The sequence below is a fragment of the Haematobia irritans genome, chromosome 1, assembly GCF_050003625.1.
Source record: "Haematobia irritans isolate KBUSLIRL chromosome 1, ASM5000362v1, whole genome shotgun sequence".
In the NCBI taxonomy this organism is placed as follows: domain Eukaryota; kingdom Metazoa; phylum Arthropoda; class Insecta; order Diptera; family Muscidae; genus Haematobia; species Haematobia irritans.
The window spans coordinates 66,065,509-66,083,956 of NC_134397.1; the positions used below are offsets into that span (position 1 = coordinate 66,065,509).

General features: G+C 31.1%; 1 protein-coding gene across 1 annotated transcript in view; it reads left to right on the top strand.

The window, feature by feature from the left end:
- Positions 1-17,826, top strand: part of Pak3 (p21 (RAC1) activated kinase 3) — a 32,927-nt gene extending 15,101 nt beyond the window's left edge. The window contains exon 2 of the mRNA XM_075290661.1: positions 17,250-17,826. The gene's annotated coding sequence lies outside the window, so the exon portion shown is untranslated. The remainder of the gene's footprint in view (positions 1-17,249) is intronic.
- The last annotated feature ends 622 nt before the right edge of the window (positions 17,827-18,448 follow it).

The following is an 18,448-nucleotide window of genomic DNA, read 5'->3' on the forward strand; positions in this document are numbered from 1 at the left end:
TGACAAAATTTTCTATAGAAATAAAATTTTGACAAATTTTCTATAGAAATAAAATGTTGACAAAACTTTCTATAGAAAAAAAATTTTGACAACATTTTCTATAGAAATACAACTTTGACAAAATTTTCTATAGAAATACAACTTTGACAAAATTTTCTATAGAAATAAAATTTTGCAAAATTCTCTATAGAAATTAAATTTTGACAAAATTTTCTATAGAACTAAAGGTTTGACGAAATTTTCTATAGAAACAAAATTTTGATAAAATTTTCTAGAAATAAAATTTTGACAAAATTTTCTATAGAAATACAATTTTGACAAAATTTTTACAAAATTTGATATAGAAATGAAATTTTGACAAAATTTTCTATAGAAATAAAATTTTGACAAAATTTTCTATAGAAATAAAATTTTGACAAAATTTTCTATAGAAATAAAATTTTGACAAAATTTTCTATAGAAATAAAATATTGACAAAATTTCTATAGAAATAAAATATTGACAAAATTTCTATAGAAATAAAATATTGACAAAATTTTCTATAGAAATAAAATTTTTGCAAAATTTTCTATAGAAAGACAACTTTGACAAAATTTTCTATAGAAATAAAATTTTGACAAAATTTTCTATAGCAATAAAATTTGGACAAAATTTTCTATAGAAATAAAATTTTGACAAAATGTTCTATAGAAATAAAATTTTGACAAAATTTTCTATAAGTATAAACTTTTGACAAAATGTTCTATAGAAATAAAATGTTGACAAAATTTTCTATAGAAATACAACTTTGACAAAATTTTCTATAGAAATAAAATTTTGACAAAGTTTTCTATAGAAATACAATTTTGGCAAAATTTTCTATAGAAATACAATTTTGACAAAATTTTCTGTAGAAATAAAATTTTGACAAAATTTTCTAAAGAAATAAAATTTTGACAAAATCTTCTATAGAAATAAAATATTGACAAAATTTTCGCTAGAAATAAAATATTGACAAAATTTTCTATAGATATAAAATTTTGACAAAATTTTTCTTTATAAATAAAATTTTGACAAAATTTTTCTTTATAAATAAAATTTTGACAAAATTTTCTATATAAATAAAATTTTTACAAAATTTTCTATAGAAATAAAATTCTGACAAAATTTTCTATAGAAATAAAATTTCAATATAAATAAAATTTTTACAAAATTTTCTATAGAAATAAAATGTTGACAAAATTTTCTTTACCAATAAAATTTTGACAAAATTTTCTATAGAAATAAAATTTTGACAAAATTTTCTATAGAAATAAAATTTTGACAAAATTTTCTATAGATATACAATTTTGACAAAATTTTCTATAGATATACAATTTTGAGAAAGTTTTCTATAGAAATAAAATTTTGACAAAATTTTCTATAAAAATAAAATATTGACAAAATTTTCTGTAGATATAAAATTTTGACAAAATTTTCTATATAAATAAAATTTTGACGAAAAAATCTATATAAATAAAATTTTGACAAAATTTTCTATATAAATAAAATTTTGACAAAATTATCTATATAAATAAAATTTTGACAAAATTTTCTATAGAAAAAAATTTGACAAAATTTTCTATAGAAATAAAATTTTGACAAAATTTTCTATAGAAATAAAATTTTGACAAAATTTTCTATAGAAATAAAATTTTTGCAAAATTTTCTATAGAAAGACAACTTTGACAAAATTTTCTATAGAAATACAACTTTGACAAAATTTTCTATAGAAATAAAATTTTGACAAAATTTTCTATAAAATAAAATTTTGACAAAATTTTCTGTGGAAATAAAATTTTGACAAAATTTTCTATAGATATACAATTTTGAGAAAATTTTCTGTAGAAATAAAATTTTGACAAAATTTTCTTTAGAAATATAATTTTGAGAAAATTTTCTATAGAAATATAATTTTGACAAAATTTTCTATAGAAATTACATTTTGAGAAAGTTTTATATAGAAATAAAATTTTGCAAAATTTTCTATAGAAAAAACATTTTGATAAAATTTTCTATATAAATAAAATTTAGACAAAATTTTTTATAGAAATAAAATTTAGACAAAATTTTTTATAGAAATAATATTTTGACAAAATTTTTTATAGAAATAAAATTTTGACAAAATTTTCTATAGAAATAAAATGTTGACAAAATTTTCTATAGAAATAAAATATTGACAAAATTTTCTATAGATATAAAATTTTGACAAAATTTTCTATAGATATAAAATTTTGACAAAATTTTCTATAGAAATAAAATTTTGACAAAATTTTCTATAAAAATAAAATTTTGAAAATCCAAAACAGCTGCCTTATCACCAATTTCGACTGCATTTAGCAAAAACTCGAACAATCAATGAACATAGTAATTCATTTTTTTTACCAGTGCCAGTCGTTAATTATTCTATGTTTTCTATAAGTTTTAAATGTATATTGAAATTCACTGTATACATTTTCAAAAACTTATTAATATTAAAATTTTGTGCTGTACAGTGCATAATACTACTCACATTGAAGAAGTAGATGAATTTTTCTTTGTGACACAGAATGTCTACGTCATTCATATGTACGTACTTGGAGCAAAGCACCCCATATGCAAGTCGTTCTTAATGGGCCACGAATGTCCGACTACAAAAATTTTAAGCGTATCGATGTAATTTTTTGTTTTTCGTTTTAATGCCTTTTATTTATATATATATGTTCGTTCCTCTGTCCGTATGTATGTATTAGTGCATATATATTAGTGAATAAGCATTTATTTACATAGACGCGGATGGAAAATCGATTAATTTGTTCGTGACAATGTTAACCCATAAGTTATTTAGTTACTATCAACATTACTTTTCAGATTCTTCATGGGAGCGTGAGTGAATATTTCCGTTTAAAATTTTAAGAGTATTTTTGGTCTTATTCTTTTGGGGCATAGGCTAATTTATTTATTTCCTCTTATAAGAAAAATACATTCGGAAAAATATGTACGTAAGATATTTTAACAATAAAATAAACTATGCTAGGTTATAATTATATCTAAAGATAATAGCTTAAAAATCACCCTTTACATTTTCCATGCATATCACTTGAGGATATGCATATGAAAATTTAATAATTGAGATAAACTTGGTCCGTCATTGGTAATTTCCACTATTTTCCGTAGAGTAGTATCGACTTGAAGATCGATCTAGCTCCGTCTGTCCATCAGTTCGCCTACTATTTACCCAAAATTTTGCCTATAACGTGTGGTGTTTTTGTTGGTACATATTTATGAACTAAACGAATATTTCTTTTGAATTATATTTAATTTTGTGCTACTAACGTTAATTTCTTTGACTATTCAAGTGATCTACATAACGTTATCAAATATAAATAACACGACAATACGATTGTGATAGATAAAAAACACTTTGGGACAGATAAAACCACTCCGACATCAAACCTATGACACACGCCAATGTCAATAGGAAAACAAATGAATTTCTTTTGGCATTTGTATTTAATTTAATTCAATGTACGTACCAAGTGCAGACCAAATTGAAAAACGAAATAAATAATTAAATTTTTTTTAATACTATCCTATTATATTCGAAACACGTTTGAGCTGCATATAGTTAATAAATTCATATGTATTCCAAGTTTCTAAAGCAAAACCATAAATACAAAATAAAATTCGAAGGGGGTTTACATCACACACATACATTGGCTTTCAATGGATCATCCGATCAAAGTTAATAATTAATTTTTTGTTTGTTTTTGTCATTGCTTTTGTCCAATTTAAATCTACGTTTTTGGAGACCCCAATCACTTTTGCTTTACACAAATTGTGTTAGCACATTTTAATAACATTTTTTTCTTCACAAGACAAGGGAATCGTAAATTATTAACTATTTTGAAGTATGTACATTGTACATATAATTAAAAAAAATGTATATACTCTTATAGCACAATGAACTTGGAACGATAAATGCATATTTGTTGAACAGTTGAATGGCTCTCGCTTTTCGTCAAAAGGCGACAGCTTGGAAGACAAGGCGCTATATTGGTTTCGTGATTTGCATATAGTTGTAACACGTTCCCCATTCGTTGGAGATGGATGAACGGATATGGTTTTAGTGGTGTTGTGTGGCGCTGTAACTCGCCAATGTACTCTGTCCTAAGAAATTGAAAAGAATTTAATGATGCATTAAAAGTTACAATAATTGTTGGCATTCGTTAAAATTCCCAGTGGCATAAATAAAGAAGAAGGCAACAGGATAGGATACCATACATTATTTGGGAGTCGAGGAATTTATTTCCGGCATTCTATGAATATGTCTCTTCAACAAAGGGATATTTTATGATATATAATCCTATATTCCAATGATGACACTTTGGAAAAAGGATTGGCTCATGGCTCAAATAGAATGTGGCAAGGAAAAAACATAATACTGTGAAACCTCTCAAAAGTGGATGGTTACGGTTTTAATGTTATATTATAGCAAATGTCTCACGAAGATTGTCCACTTTTGAGAACTATCCTGTTTTCAGAGTTTCCAAGTTTGGGGGGAGATCAAACGTTTCGGTCAAGCGTGTTAGAATGCATCAAAAAATCATAAAAATTATACAAATTATTTATTTCGCAAAATATCACAGAATTTTTTAATTCACATCGAAAACACTGAATTCGGATCATCACACCTTATGAAGTGATGCAAATTCAGTGCAACGGCTATTGAAATGGTGGACATCCGTCCTTTGACAAGCCCATGATAAATCCATTTTCACTATCTTTTTGGCGACGCTTTTTTTTTTTGCTAGCCGCCGCTGAATGAATCAACTTCATTATCTCTTCGGATTCCTTAAACTTGATTTTTAGTGGATTATTGACCGGTGCCGAAAGGACAATTGCGCCCATGTTCCGAAATTCGGAATCGCAAAATTTTCATTTGGCCATAATTTCTTAACCCTGAAACTTGTAAACTTGGTAATATAGTTCATTTTAATGAAATGTTCAAATTAATATTGTATTGAATATTAGAGTATCTCTATTTTTTCGTTACAAGACGCTCAGTCGTCAACCGCTGCCGCTGATGGCAAAAATTGAGTGATTGGGTCGGGTTCATTCAGTTTAATCGAAAATTCGCAAGGAAATTCACCACTATGATGCAGATTTGCTAGAATATACTCCTTAATTTTAGAATGAACAATTTACAAAATATTGAGGACAAATTACTTTAAAAGAATGAAATTTTGAATAAAATAAAGTTTATAATCTTAGCTTCAATTTTTTTTATTAAATTTAGGACACAGATTTAGGAAATTTGCGTCCCTCCGTTAAAGTCGTATGTCTTTGAAAGGCAAACTTTACTTAAAGTAAAGAAAAACATTTTTGATTTAAAGAAATCATCATTAAATTAACTGAAATATCGAATTTTTAAATTTAAGATACTTTTTTTTAATAAGAAACCCTTTTTTATACCCTTCATCACTACTGTGGTACAGGGTATAATAAGTTTGCGCATTTGTATGGTGCGCCAAGAAATATTGGTCATAGACCCATCTTTTAGTATACCGATCGGCTTAGAATTAAATTCTGAGTCGATTTAGCGATGTCCGTCTGTCTGTCTGTCCGTCCGTCTGTCTGTATATGTAATTTTGTGCACAAAGTACAGCTCGCAATTTAAGTCCGATCGTCCTCAAATTTGGCATAGGGCCGTTTCTTGGGACAGTGACAATCGCTATTGGTTTTGGAAAAAATCGGTTCAGATTTAGATATAGCTGCCATATATATTTATCCCCGATTTGGTCATAGTTAGCGTGTTTCACAACCGATTTTCTTGAAATACCGTAAATCCAAATATTTTATGAACCTCGAAAATCTTGCAAAATATCAGCCAAATCGGTTCAGATTTAGATATAGCTCCCATATATATCTTTCGTCCGATTTAGACTCATATGGCCACAGAGGCCAAAGTTTACTACCGATCTTCGTGAAATTTTGCACAGAGGGTAGAATTGACATTCTACCAATGCTTGGTAAATTTTGTTAAAATCGGTTCAGATTTAGATATAGCTCACGTATATATCTTTCGCCCGATTTGGACTTATATGGTCTCAAAAGCCCGAGTTTTGCCCTGACTTACTTCAAATTTTGCACAAGCGGTACTTTTAACGATACTATTGTATGTGCCAAATATGGTCAAAATCGATTCAGATTTAGATATAGCTCCCATATATATCTTTCGTCCGATTTGAACTTTTATGGCCTCAAAATCCGCGATTTGCTTCAAATTTCGCACAAGGAGTGTTGAGTAGTATCGGTAATTGTGCCAAATTTGGTTGAAATCGGTTCAGATTTAGATATGGCTCCCATATATATCTTCCGTTCGATTTGCACTCATATGACCAAGGGGGCCAAAGTTATACTCCCATTTACGTGAAATTCCGCATAGATAGCAGAATTATACATGTCACATGTCAACTAACTATACATGTCAAATTTAGTCAAAATCGGTTCAGATTATATATAGCTCCCATATATACGTACACCAGAGTTGGGGAAATATGGTAGACTGTTACACATTTTAGACCCATTTTCAATGGAAGTTTCCTACAATTAACTGGATAGCGTTAGCCGATTTAAATTTTAATTCTAGAGATTTTGTAGAAGTAAAAAATTGTCTCCTGTATATACCTTCCAGCAAATGTGACCTACATAGGGGTGAAGCGTATAATATAGTCGGCCAAGCCCGACTTCAGACTTTACTTACTTGTTAATTCCAAGTATCCGTTATAATTTGGATTTTCAAAATCGCACTTGTATGTGCGTGAATTGCTTTTTATTTATTGCTTTATAAAAATCGGGATCGATTTTTATAAATTCCGGTATTCGGGATTTTAAAATATTGAAATCCCGGGATTCCCAAATTTTCGAGATTCTTTAAGTATTCTGAGTAATAACAATCTACAGCATCAAAAATTGAAGTACATCAAGCAAGATTTGTTCAATTATTTTTTTTTTACAAAAAACGTAATAACAGAACATAAGAGTAAATTAAATAGCAATTCCAAATTGCAATTTAACAAAAAATATGAACACAACAAAATATTTTAAGGATTTTCTTTTATACTTCATCGTTTTAAGTAACCTCTTAAAAATATCAAGGCATCCAAAGTTTCATTAGATACACGCGAAAATTTTCATCTTTTTTCAAAATTTCGTAAATTGACTTCCAAAAGTCTTCCAAAAATTTTGGAAAAATCGAGAGACAATCTTTTCAAACTTTGAAAAAATCAAAATAAAAAAAATCGAAAAGTCAACATTTTGATTCTTACGATAAACACTAGGTTCATGCTCAACATTTCACTACCCCAAACTTAATATATGAAGATCAAATTATTGGGCTTCAAGTAAACGTTTTTTTTCGAGTGTAGGGGAGCCACCATAAGATTCGTTCGGACCCAATTTTTGTTTATTATCCTAACATTTCGGATGGGACATTAAGATTTTATATTCAATGCATAAGTTGGTGATAATTTATTTATGCTCTTTCTTAAAGAGCATGCAAATTTCCAATACTGTTGATGGGTCTTCCATAAATATGTTTTCCTCTTCCCATCATGTCTCGCCTTATGCCTATAGCTAATTTTAGACATCGATATAGTAAAAAAAAAACTCCAATGTAAAAAAAAAACAGATTAAAAAAATATATTGACTATGTTGATATATTTAGATGTGTTTTCAAGTCTACTCACACACACACATATTCATCCACATTCGTATATGTTACCTACACAAACGTTCTCAAATAGTAAAAGTATCCGTCGACTATGCATGCCTTAATGCACCCTATGTTGCCACTTATCTTTTATAACATATTTGTTGCATATTGCTATTTTTTGTCTCTCCTTTTTTTACATTTTTAATTCCTTAAGTGCAGCTATAAGCGATGACACTGAGATATACTTTGATTTACATGTGTTCTGTTTTTTGATCTTCCTCTCTCTCTCTCTCTCTTTCAACACAATGGAAATCATGACGTTGCTGTTGAATGTTTGATGTAGCTCTACAGTCGTGTCATGTTAATTTTTTCTGTTAATTACAATGTAAGATGTTAATTATCAATGCAGCAAACCAAAAAAAACTCAAATTATTGTAAATCTCTGAATACAAAGGCACAGAAAATTTTCAAAAAAACAAAATTAAATGGAATTACATTTTTGCCATTGGCGACAATCTACAGCAAAGAACTAAAATATACTCGTTGAATATTTATCATCAAAATGAAATGTTATCATTTTTCTGATAAGAATTGCTAAATGCCTATCATGTACCCAACCATCCATATGTACTATATAGGCTACATTCATGGCTATATTTCACCTCTTTCTTTAACTCTAAAGACAATTTGTGTGATTATAACAATTGATAAATGTACATTTGTTCACTATATTTTCATATAATTCATTCATACATTTACGTCTGTGAAATGTTGAAGTAGCAAGACAAATGAATTTTGCTATTGTTTTACTGTAATCGCATCGTTCACCTGTATTGGAGGGTATTAACAAACAAACAAACAAACGAACGAACGAACTAATAGCCGAAAAACAATTAGTGAAGGTTAGTAGATGGTGTTATTAGTTTTTTATATTTATATTTAGCTCCAAATGTTTATGTAGCTTTCATATTTTGTGCCGTTTTTTTCATACTGCAAAACAATTACGTAGTTGTTATGTCTTTGATTTCTTTTCGTAAATGCTCCGATTCGAAAAAAGTTGTGGCCATTTATATTTATGGGATATTAATTCCAGGAACACTAATTTTACACATACATCACATTACTTTTTATACCCACCACCATAGAATGGTGACGGGGGTATAATAAGTTTGCCATTCCGTTTGTAACACATCGAAATATCGATTTCCGACTATATAAAATATATATTCTATAGACCGATCTCCCGATTTTATTTCTTGGGCTTCTAGAAACTGTATTTATGTTATATAAAGTATATATATTCTTGATCAGGGAGAAATTCTAAGACGATATAAGCATGTCCGTCTGTCTGTTGTAATCAATCTACAGCCTTCAATAATAGCGCCATCGTCCTGAAATTTGGCACAGATTCGTTATTTGTTTGTAGGCGGGTCAAGTTCGAAGATGGGCTATATCGGTCTAAGTTTTCATATAGTCCCCATATAAACCGACCTCCAGATTTGGGGTCTTGGGCTTATAAAAACCGTAATTTTTATCAAATTTGCCTGAAATTGGAAATCTAGAGGTATTTTAGGACCACAAAAATGTGTGCCGAAAATGGTGCTTACTGGTCTATATTTGGGTATAGTCCCCATATAGACTGATATCTCGACTATACTTCTTTGGCTTCTAGAATTCGTAGTTTTTACCCAATTTGTGTGAAATTGGAATTCTAGAGGTAAAGGGTGATACGGTCAAAATTTGGTCAATATAAACTTGACTTATTTCTTTCAATTTTGCATTTAAAAAACCTGAACACCCCCTCATTTTGAAGGTGTGTGTGTGTAGAATGTTGCTCCTATTTTTATTTTGGAATTCACTCTTCAGTTGTCAAAATGCCGTCCAAGCAAGAAGAGCGGCGTATCAAAATTTTGCTCGCGCATCGCGAAAATCCGAGCTACTCGCACGCAAAGCTGGCAAAATCGCTAAAAGTTGCCAAGTCAACCGTTACAAATGTAATTAAAGTGTTTGGGGAACGTTTGTCGACAGCCAGGAAGTCTGGATCGGGGGGAAATCGAAAACCGGAAGCCGCTGAGACGACAAAGAGAGTTGCCGGTAGTTTCAAGCGAAACCCTAACCTCTCTCTCCGAGATGCCGCAAATAAGCTGGGTGTATCGTCTACAACCGTGCATCGAGCCAAAAAACGAGCCGGACTATCGACTTTCAAGAAGGTAGTGACTCCAAATCGCGATGATAAACAAAATACAACGGCCAAAGCGCGATCCCGGAGGCTGTACACGACGATGCTGACGAAGTTTGACTGCGTAGTAATGGACGACGAAACCTACGTCAAAGCCGAATACAAGCAGCTTCCGGGACAGGAGTTTTATACGGCAAAAGGAAGGGGAAAGGTAGCAGATATTTTCAAGCACATAAAACTGTCAAAGTTCACAAAGAAATATCTGGTTTGGCAAGCCATCTGTACCTGTGGCTTGAAAAGCAGCATTTTCATAGCTTCAGGGACTGTCAACCAAGAAATTTACGTGAAAGAGTGTTTGAATAAACGTCTGCTGCCTTTCCTGAAGAAACACGGTTGTTCCGTACTGTTTTGGACGGATTTGGCATCTTGCGATTACGGTAAAAAGGCCATGGAGTGGTACGCCGCCAACAACGTGCAGGTGGTTCCCAAGGACAAGAACCCTCCTAACACGCCAGAGCTCCGCCCAATTGAGAAATTCTGGGCTATTGTCAAGCGGAACCTAAAGAAGACCAAAAAACTGCTAAGGACGAGCAGCAATTCAAGGCAAACTGGCTTTCTGCGGCGAAGAAGGTGGACCAGGTGGCTGTACAAAATCTGATGGCAGGTGTCAAGCATGAGGCCCGGCAATTCGGATTTGGAAAAGCGAAAGCCTAACTGAATTGAACTTGAAAAAGAAATTTAATTTGATTTTTTAAATAAACGATTTCAACGATTTACATGCGTTTTCCCTTGACCAAATTTTGACCGTATCACCCTTTATTTCAGGACCATTAAGAGGTGTGTCGAAAATGGTGAGAATGGGTCCATGTTTTGGTATAGCCCCCATATAGACCTACTGTAAGGAACCTGCAAAGAAGTGTAATAAATGTAGAAAATGGGGACATCAAACCTAGGAGTGTTTGAAGAATACGTGTAAGTTTGCCACATTAAGTGTAAAGAATAGCAGCAATTCAATCAAGGATTTTTGTTATTTTATGAAATGTAAAGTGCATGGTGTGAGTTTTGATTCATTCCTTGACACAGGATGTTCTGTGATACTTATGAGGCAATCAAGTGCTAATATATTAAAATAATCCCGAATTTATTTCTAGGACTTTTAGAATCGAATATGGTGTGTGTCGAACCATGTTTTGGCTCGACACACACAATAGACCGATCTCCCGATTTAACTCCTTGGGCTTCTAGATACCGTAGTTTTTATCCGATTTGCTCGAAAATGTAAATATACTGGTATTGTAGACTCTCAAAAATCTGTATCGTCCATTTGGTAAGGCATCGATATAGACCGATTTATCTTCTTTGACGGTACACCCAAAGAAAAAATATTTTCGTCCGGAATGAAATTTTAGACATTTTAGAGCAAATAATCCGCATTTTTGATACGATTGTCTCTAAAAGTAGTGTCAAAAGGAAACTTTGCTTGTCTAAAATTTCATTCATCAGAAAATAAAACTCTTCTTTCAGTGTATAGCAGGCGCACTGCTCATGAAAAATGCTTGAAACTGAAAGTACAATTTCCAGATTTTACTACTCGTAATCATTTAAATAATAGCGGTAAAAATCTACTGAATTAAGATTTCAAATCAATGCGTTATTTCATCATTTGCACGATATTATTATGATTTTTCTAAAACTCCAACAAAAATGGTTCTTTAAATTTATCTTCGGGAAGCGTACTGGATGGACTGATTTGCTGGGGAGAATATTTGTCATCAAACCCCCTGAAATTCTATATATTATCAACTAACTCGCTATGACGAAGAGTTTTCAAAGTAAACTATTATATGTTATTTGATTCATGGTGCACCCTCACAAAAAATCGCTTCTGTAACATATACTCCCAAACATATTTTGCTTCAAGCATATACATTTTTGGGTATTGCCCAAACATTTATATGTTTGATCTCTTCCAAAATATAATATGTTTGAAAGCATATTGGTCTAAACAATATATGTTTGGGTAGTCTACGTTCCAAACATTTTGTATTTTTGCATCCAAACTCAATAATGTTGTCTTCTAAAAAACAATATGTTATTATGTGAACATATAATATGTTTGGAAGCATTTTGCACCCAAAAATATTATATGCTTAAAAAAATTCTCCCAAACAATATTGTGCTCAAAATTTTATTTATTTATTTATATATTTACAATCATAATGAATTATGAAAATAAACAGGTAATATAGGTGCTAACAACATAGGTTTTCGACCTGAATGCTCAAAATTTTGTTTCTGCCTATTTGTATATTCCGCCACATCTTTCTCACTTCCACGAGATTTTTTAGTTCTTAGCACCTTTTTCTGTAATACAAACATTGTTGAAGAAATTATTCAATTTTATGATTTTTATTTTATTTTAATTTTACCTTTTGCCGGACGGGGATTCGAACAGCGGACCACACAGTTTGTAAGGATCAAAGAAGTAGCTGATCAATTGCCCAAGGAAAAATAAAATGTTAATTTTGTAATAAAAAGCAACAACCACCAACTTAATTCAATATCGCTCCCTGTTAAATAGCGCTCCAAGCTACTAAACACATATATGTTTATAGGCTATTTCTAAATTAATATATGTTTGCATCCAAGCATATTATATTTACAAACATTTTATGTCCCAAACATAATATGTTCTAACATATTAACATATATGTCCCAAACATGTTATGCTAGTTTATGAACATTATTTGCTTGCACTCAAAAATATTGTGTTTAAAAATTTGTGTTCCCAACATATAATGTTTATAGCCAAACATATGAAAAACAGTCTTTTTCATCCGTGTGGTGGGTATTTAAGATTCGGCCCGGCCGAACTTACTGCTGTATATAACATACTTGTTTATTATATAAATAATTTAGAAAACCTAAAAAATGTTATTTCTTCACAAAAATTATAACTTTTACCAATTAATTACAGACGGAACTACGACCGAGTATTAGATGCGGTCCACCAGCTACGCTCAAAAAAGTTTGCTGGTATCCAAAGACTTTGATCTTCTCTAAAGAATTCTGGTATTGATTTCAAGACAAAGATGGTGTTTTTGTTTTTGAGATAAAATCAATTTTAGGGAGCTTTCAATGCAATTAAAAAAATTTGAACCCTCCAGGACACTAGAAAATTTAATTCTGTTTTAGTTAAGGGAAATTATTATTTTTTATGGAAATTTTTTATATGCCCTGAAAAAATATAGTCTTGAGACCAAAGATTACATGTCCTTAAAATACGAATGCGAAGTTTGCTTAGCATAGAAGATGCATTTCTCTGACGCATTTTTATCTTTGTCCAAAAGTCGATAAACTTGTCAATGAAGTCGGTTTGTCCTTATAATTAAATAATTCGACTTAAAAAGTGTATCATAATAGGAGAGATTTTTTTTTTTGGACTAAAGTTAGTTTGACTTTAATAATTCAGAAAAATTCTTTAAAATTAACGATATTGTCTATAAATTTGTCGTCTTTTTGCATCTTGACTACAAAGCAACAAAGTGTTCAGAAATAGGACATGTTTTTTAACACTTTATTTTAAAGAAGGGTTTTTACCTCAAACATAGCATAATAATATATAAATAAATAATAATTTAGAAAAAAATTCTTAAATCAACCCAATTTCTTCTCCCTGTTGGGTTCACTTTTTTTGAGTGCTTTATAAAGATAAAATTAGGATGCAGATCGATAAAGACTGGGCGGTCTTTGGGGGCGATAAAGATACCTCAAGGACCGCCATTCGATGCACTGTTGTTGAGTTAATTCATTTTGAAAGTCGCATAGATGAATATTTAAGTTTCTGCAAAACAACACAAATAGCGCCTGTATGTCAAAACGTTCTGGGTACGTATTCTCAAAAATGTGAAGCTTTACGATAGAACTTTCAATTAGCAGACTGCAACACTAGTTTTGCCCAATCCCGAAATATAAAAGACAATCCTCATAGCAAGCGCATTAATTTTAAATTCAATTTCAATTCCACTAATGTTGTAATACAAAGACTACAGGACCAACATTTTATTTTGTGCCAATTTTTAAGGTGGAATTACTTACCATGCGATCATGCGTGCGTACGTTATATGGTGTTGTCAGAAAAAGTTAAAATGTAGGAAATACTATTGTATGCGTTATACGACAACGTAACGGACGCATAAGTCCGTATGAAGTTGACGAATTTTCAACTTTTCAATGCGCCGAGTGCGTTGACAAACAATGTAAACAAATAAACAAACACACAAAAAATATTTTTTGTCTTCAATAATGAATTTAATTGATCCAATTAATTTTTAATTAAAATATTTTCAATACAAGAAATGATAGTATCAATTAAAAAATTAATTGAAAGTCAATTAAAAAATTAATTGATCCAATTAAAAAAATAATTGATACTATTAATACTATTATACCCTCCACCATAGGATGGGGGGTATATTAACTTTGTCATTCCGTTTGTAACACATCGAAATATTGCTCTAAGACCCCATAAAGTATATATATTCTGGGTCGTGGTGAAATTCTGAGTTGATCTGAGCATGTCCGTCCGTCCGTCTGTTGAAATCACGCTAACTTCCGAACGAAACAAGCTATCGACTTGAAACTTGGCACAAGTAGTTGTTATTGATGTAGGTCGGATGGTATTGCAAATGGGCCATATCGGTCCACTTGTACGTATAGCCCCCATATAAACGGGCCCCCAATTTGGCTTGCGGATCCGTCCGTCTGTTGAAATTACGCTAACTTCCGAACGAAACAAGCTTTCGACTTGAAACTTGGCACAAGTAGTTGTTATTGATGTTGGTCGGCTGGTATTGCAAATGGGCCATATCGGTCCACTTTTACGTATAGCCCCCATATAAACGGACCCCCAATTTGGCTTGCGGATCCGTCCGTCTGTTGAAATTACGCTAACTTCCGAACGAAACAAGCTATCGACTTGAAACTTGGCACAAGTAGTTGTTATTGATGTAGGTCGGATGGTATTGCAAATGGGCCATATCGGTCCACTTTTACGTATAGCCCCCATATAAACGGACCCCCAATTTGGCTTGCGGATCCTCTAAGAGAAGCAAATTTCATCCGATCCGGCTGAAATTTGGTACATGGTGTAAGTAAATGGTCTATAACAACCATGCAAAAATTGGTCCACATCGGTTCATAATTATATATAGCCCCCATATAAACCGATCCTCCGATTTGGATTGCGGAGACTCTAAGAGAAGCAAATTTCATCCGATGCGGCGGAAATTTGGTACATGGTGTAAGTATATGGTCTCTAACAACCATGCAAAAACTGGTCCACATCGGTTCATAATTATATATAGCCCCCATATAAACCGATCCCCCGATTTGGCTTGCGGAGCCTCCAAGAGAAACAAATTTCATCCGATCCGGCTGAAATTTGGTACATGGTGTTAGTATATGGCCTCAAACACCCATGCAAAAATTGGTCCATAATTATATATAGGCCCTATATAAATCGATCACCAGATTTGACCTCCGGAGCTCCTTGGAAGACCAAAATTCATCCGATTCGGTTGAAATTTGGTACGTGATATTAGTATATGGTATCCAACAACCATGCAGGAATTGGTTCATATCAGTCCATAATTATATATAGCTCCCATATAAACCGATCCGAGATTTGACCTCCGTTGCCTGTTGGAAGAGCAAAATTCATCCGATCTGGTTGAAATTTTGTACGTGGTGGTAGAATATGATATTTAACAACCATGCCAAAAGTGGTCCATATCAGTCCATATTCATATATAGCCCCCATATAAACCGATCCTGAGATTTGGTTTTGGAGCCTCTTGGAGGAGCAAATTTCATCCGAGTCAGTTGAAATTTGGTACATTGTGCTAGTATATGGCCGTTAACAAACATGCCTAACTATTTCCATATCGGTCTATGGTTAGTTAGGTTAGGTTAGGTGGCAGCCTGATGTATCAGGCTCACTTAGACTATTCAGTCCATTGTGATACCACATTGGTGAACTTCTCTCTTATCACTGAGTGCTGCCCGATTCCATGTTAAGCTCAATGACAAGGTCTATAGTTATATATAGCCCTCGATCGATCCCCAATCACACAAAAATTGGTCCATATCAAGTTCATAATTGTATATAGCCCCCATATAAGCGACTCCCATATTTCAATTCTGGCTCTCTACGTATCGTACAAAAAGTCCATATCGATTCGTAATTATTTGTAGACTTATCTATATATAACTTTTTTGTTTGATATATATCACGTATGGACTAACTCACAATTTAGAAAACGATGTTAAGAAGATTTAAGATACCACAACCCAAGTAATTCGATTGTGGATGACAGTCTTTCGTAGAAGTTTCTACGCAATCCATGGTGGAGGGTACATAAGATTCGGCCTGGCCGAACTTACGGCCGTATATACTTGTTATGTGTGATTTTTGTTTCAATTAACAAATTTGTTGAATCAATTAAATTTTTAATTGAATATTTATGAAAACTCAATTAAGACTTCAATTGGAAAAATTTTCTTGAATTTTTTTTTCTGTGAAAAACAATCTAAAATATGGAAGTTAAAAATATAACGTTCTATACTGTAAAAAGAGAGCATAGTATGTGATCCTGCCTTTATATCGATGCGGTAACCCAAAAAGATCTTTCCATGACACCATCACCCTTATTCCTGTTATCGAAGTAACTGTCATAATCACCATTTAACGTTCGTTGATTTTTGTAGATTGTTCGTCGTTTGCTGTAATCAAACTAAAATAATTTTAAATGTAAAAAAACTGCAGACAATCTTCGACAATTCAGCAAACAGTGACGGCTTTCGCCTTTTTAGTAAACTTTGCTGATGTTTTAAGGGGCATACCTAGAAAATGTTTCTTTTATGTTATATGTCATATTCCAATTGCAGTTCTTATTTCTTTATTTACTTGACAAATATCCTTATAAAACATAGTCGTCATATTTAAGATTGCAAGCTTACCATATACACACTATACCAGTGCGTGTACTACACTAATATTTTATACCGTAGTTATGAAGTTTCATTTTTTGCTTAATTTAATTTTGACCCATTATTTTAATAACATCAAGGTGAAAAACTTTAATAACCGAAAGTGGTGCATTTAAAGAAGAGGACACACCTAAATCTCTAAAGGCATGAAATATTAAAAAAAAAAATTGCTTGTCACAAAAATAGATGGGTTTATGTACATGTCTGTTTGCCTATGATTCTGATTTAGATTTTATTCTTTTGTTGCTGCATATATTATAAATACTAAGTCATTTCAATAATTCTTTTTTTTTCTTCTCTTTACAGATTAACATACAATGCAATAGAGAGAACATAGGCGTTAAAAATAATTCAGATGTCTATCTTTAAATAATATAGTTTTCTATATTATAGAAATTACTGAGCTGTGCAATAGCACCATTACCATACAACCACACAACTGTAAAACAATTGGTTTGATTGACCCACACACACAATTCCGGCTACTTCTTCGGCTCCTCTTGGTGATTGGACCCCGCGTAACGTTTTCAATTAAGTTATAATACAATACAATTTCAATTCAAAAAGAAAACAATTCTAAACTACAAAGAACCTAGACTCACAATTTAAAAACAGAGAAACAAAAAAAAAACACAACAACTAAATACCATACATATTTGTATTCTGTAGTATTTTCGTAGTGTAGAGAAAGAACAAAGTTATGAAAAAGCAACAAAAAATATATCATTAAAAATTTTAACGTACATTGTGCATTATACTGTGGAAATTAAGAAGAAACACAAAATAAGAAAACAACACATAACCAACATTAACGAAATGTGCTATTTTTATGTAGAAAAGTAAAATAATTAAGTTATTTTAAAAAACCCCCACATATTGCTTATTATCATTATACCTATAGTGTGTAACTATAACAAAAAAAAAAAAAACAAACAAACAAAACTATTGCCAAAATTTTATTATTTTTTTTAAAGAAACTTTCTTGTAAATTTATTCTTTATAATTAGAATTCTTTTTCTTTTCTTAATTTGATATATACATAGTTTATATTAGATGTGTATTTGCTTTTTTATGAATAGATATTTAATGTTATCATTATTATTACACTGTGCTACAAAAAAATAAAAAAAAAGTTAATTAAATGTACTTGGAAGAGAGGTTTTTGACATATACTATGGAACGAACTTAATGAGACAGATATCGTAAATATTTTCAAAACAAAAAGGAAAAATTATTTAAAATCTAGAAGAGACACCTGCTTCTACTCTAATCCTTACCAGAGTTTAACAAAGTCATTTGATGAAGATATATAATACTTTATTTGAATATTATTATTGTTCAAGAATTAAAGAAAAATTTTAAGATTTGTTGGCTTCTAATGTCTTCATAGAACTCGAAAAGGGGCCACATATTTTTTTAAATATAAAAGTTAAATTTTAATGGATTTAGGAATAAGCAAAACCATAGATATAAAAACATTTAAGTCTATAAGAGATATAAACAAA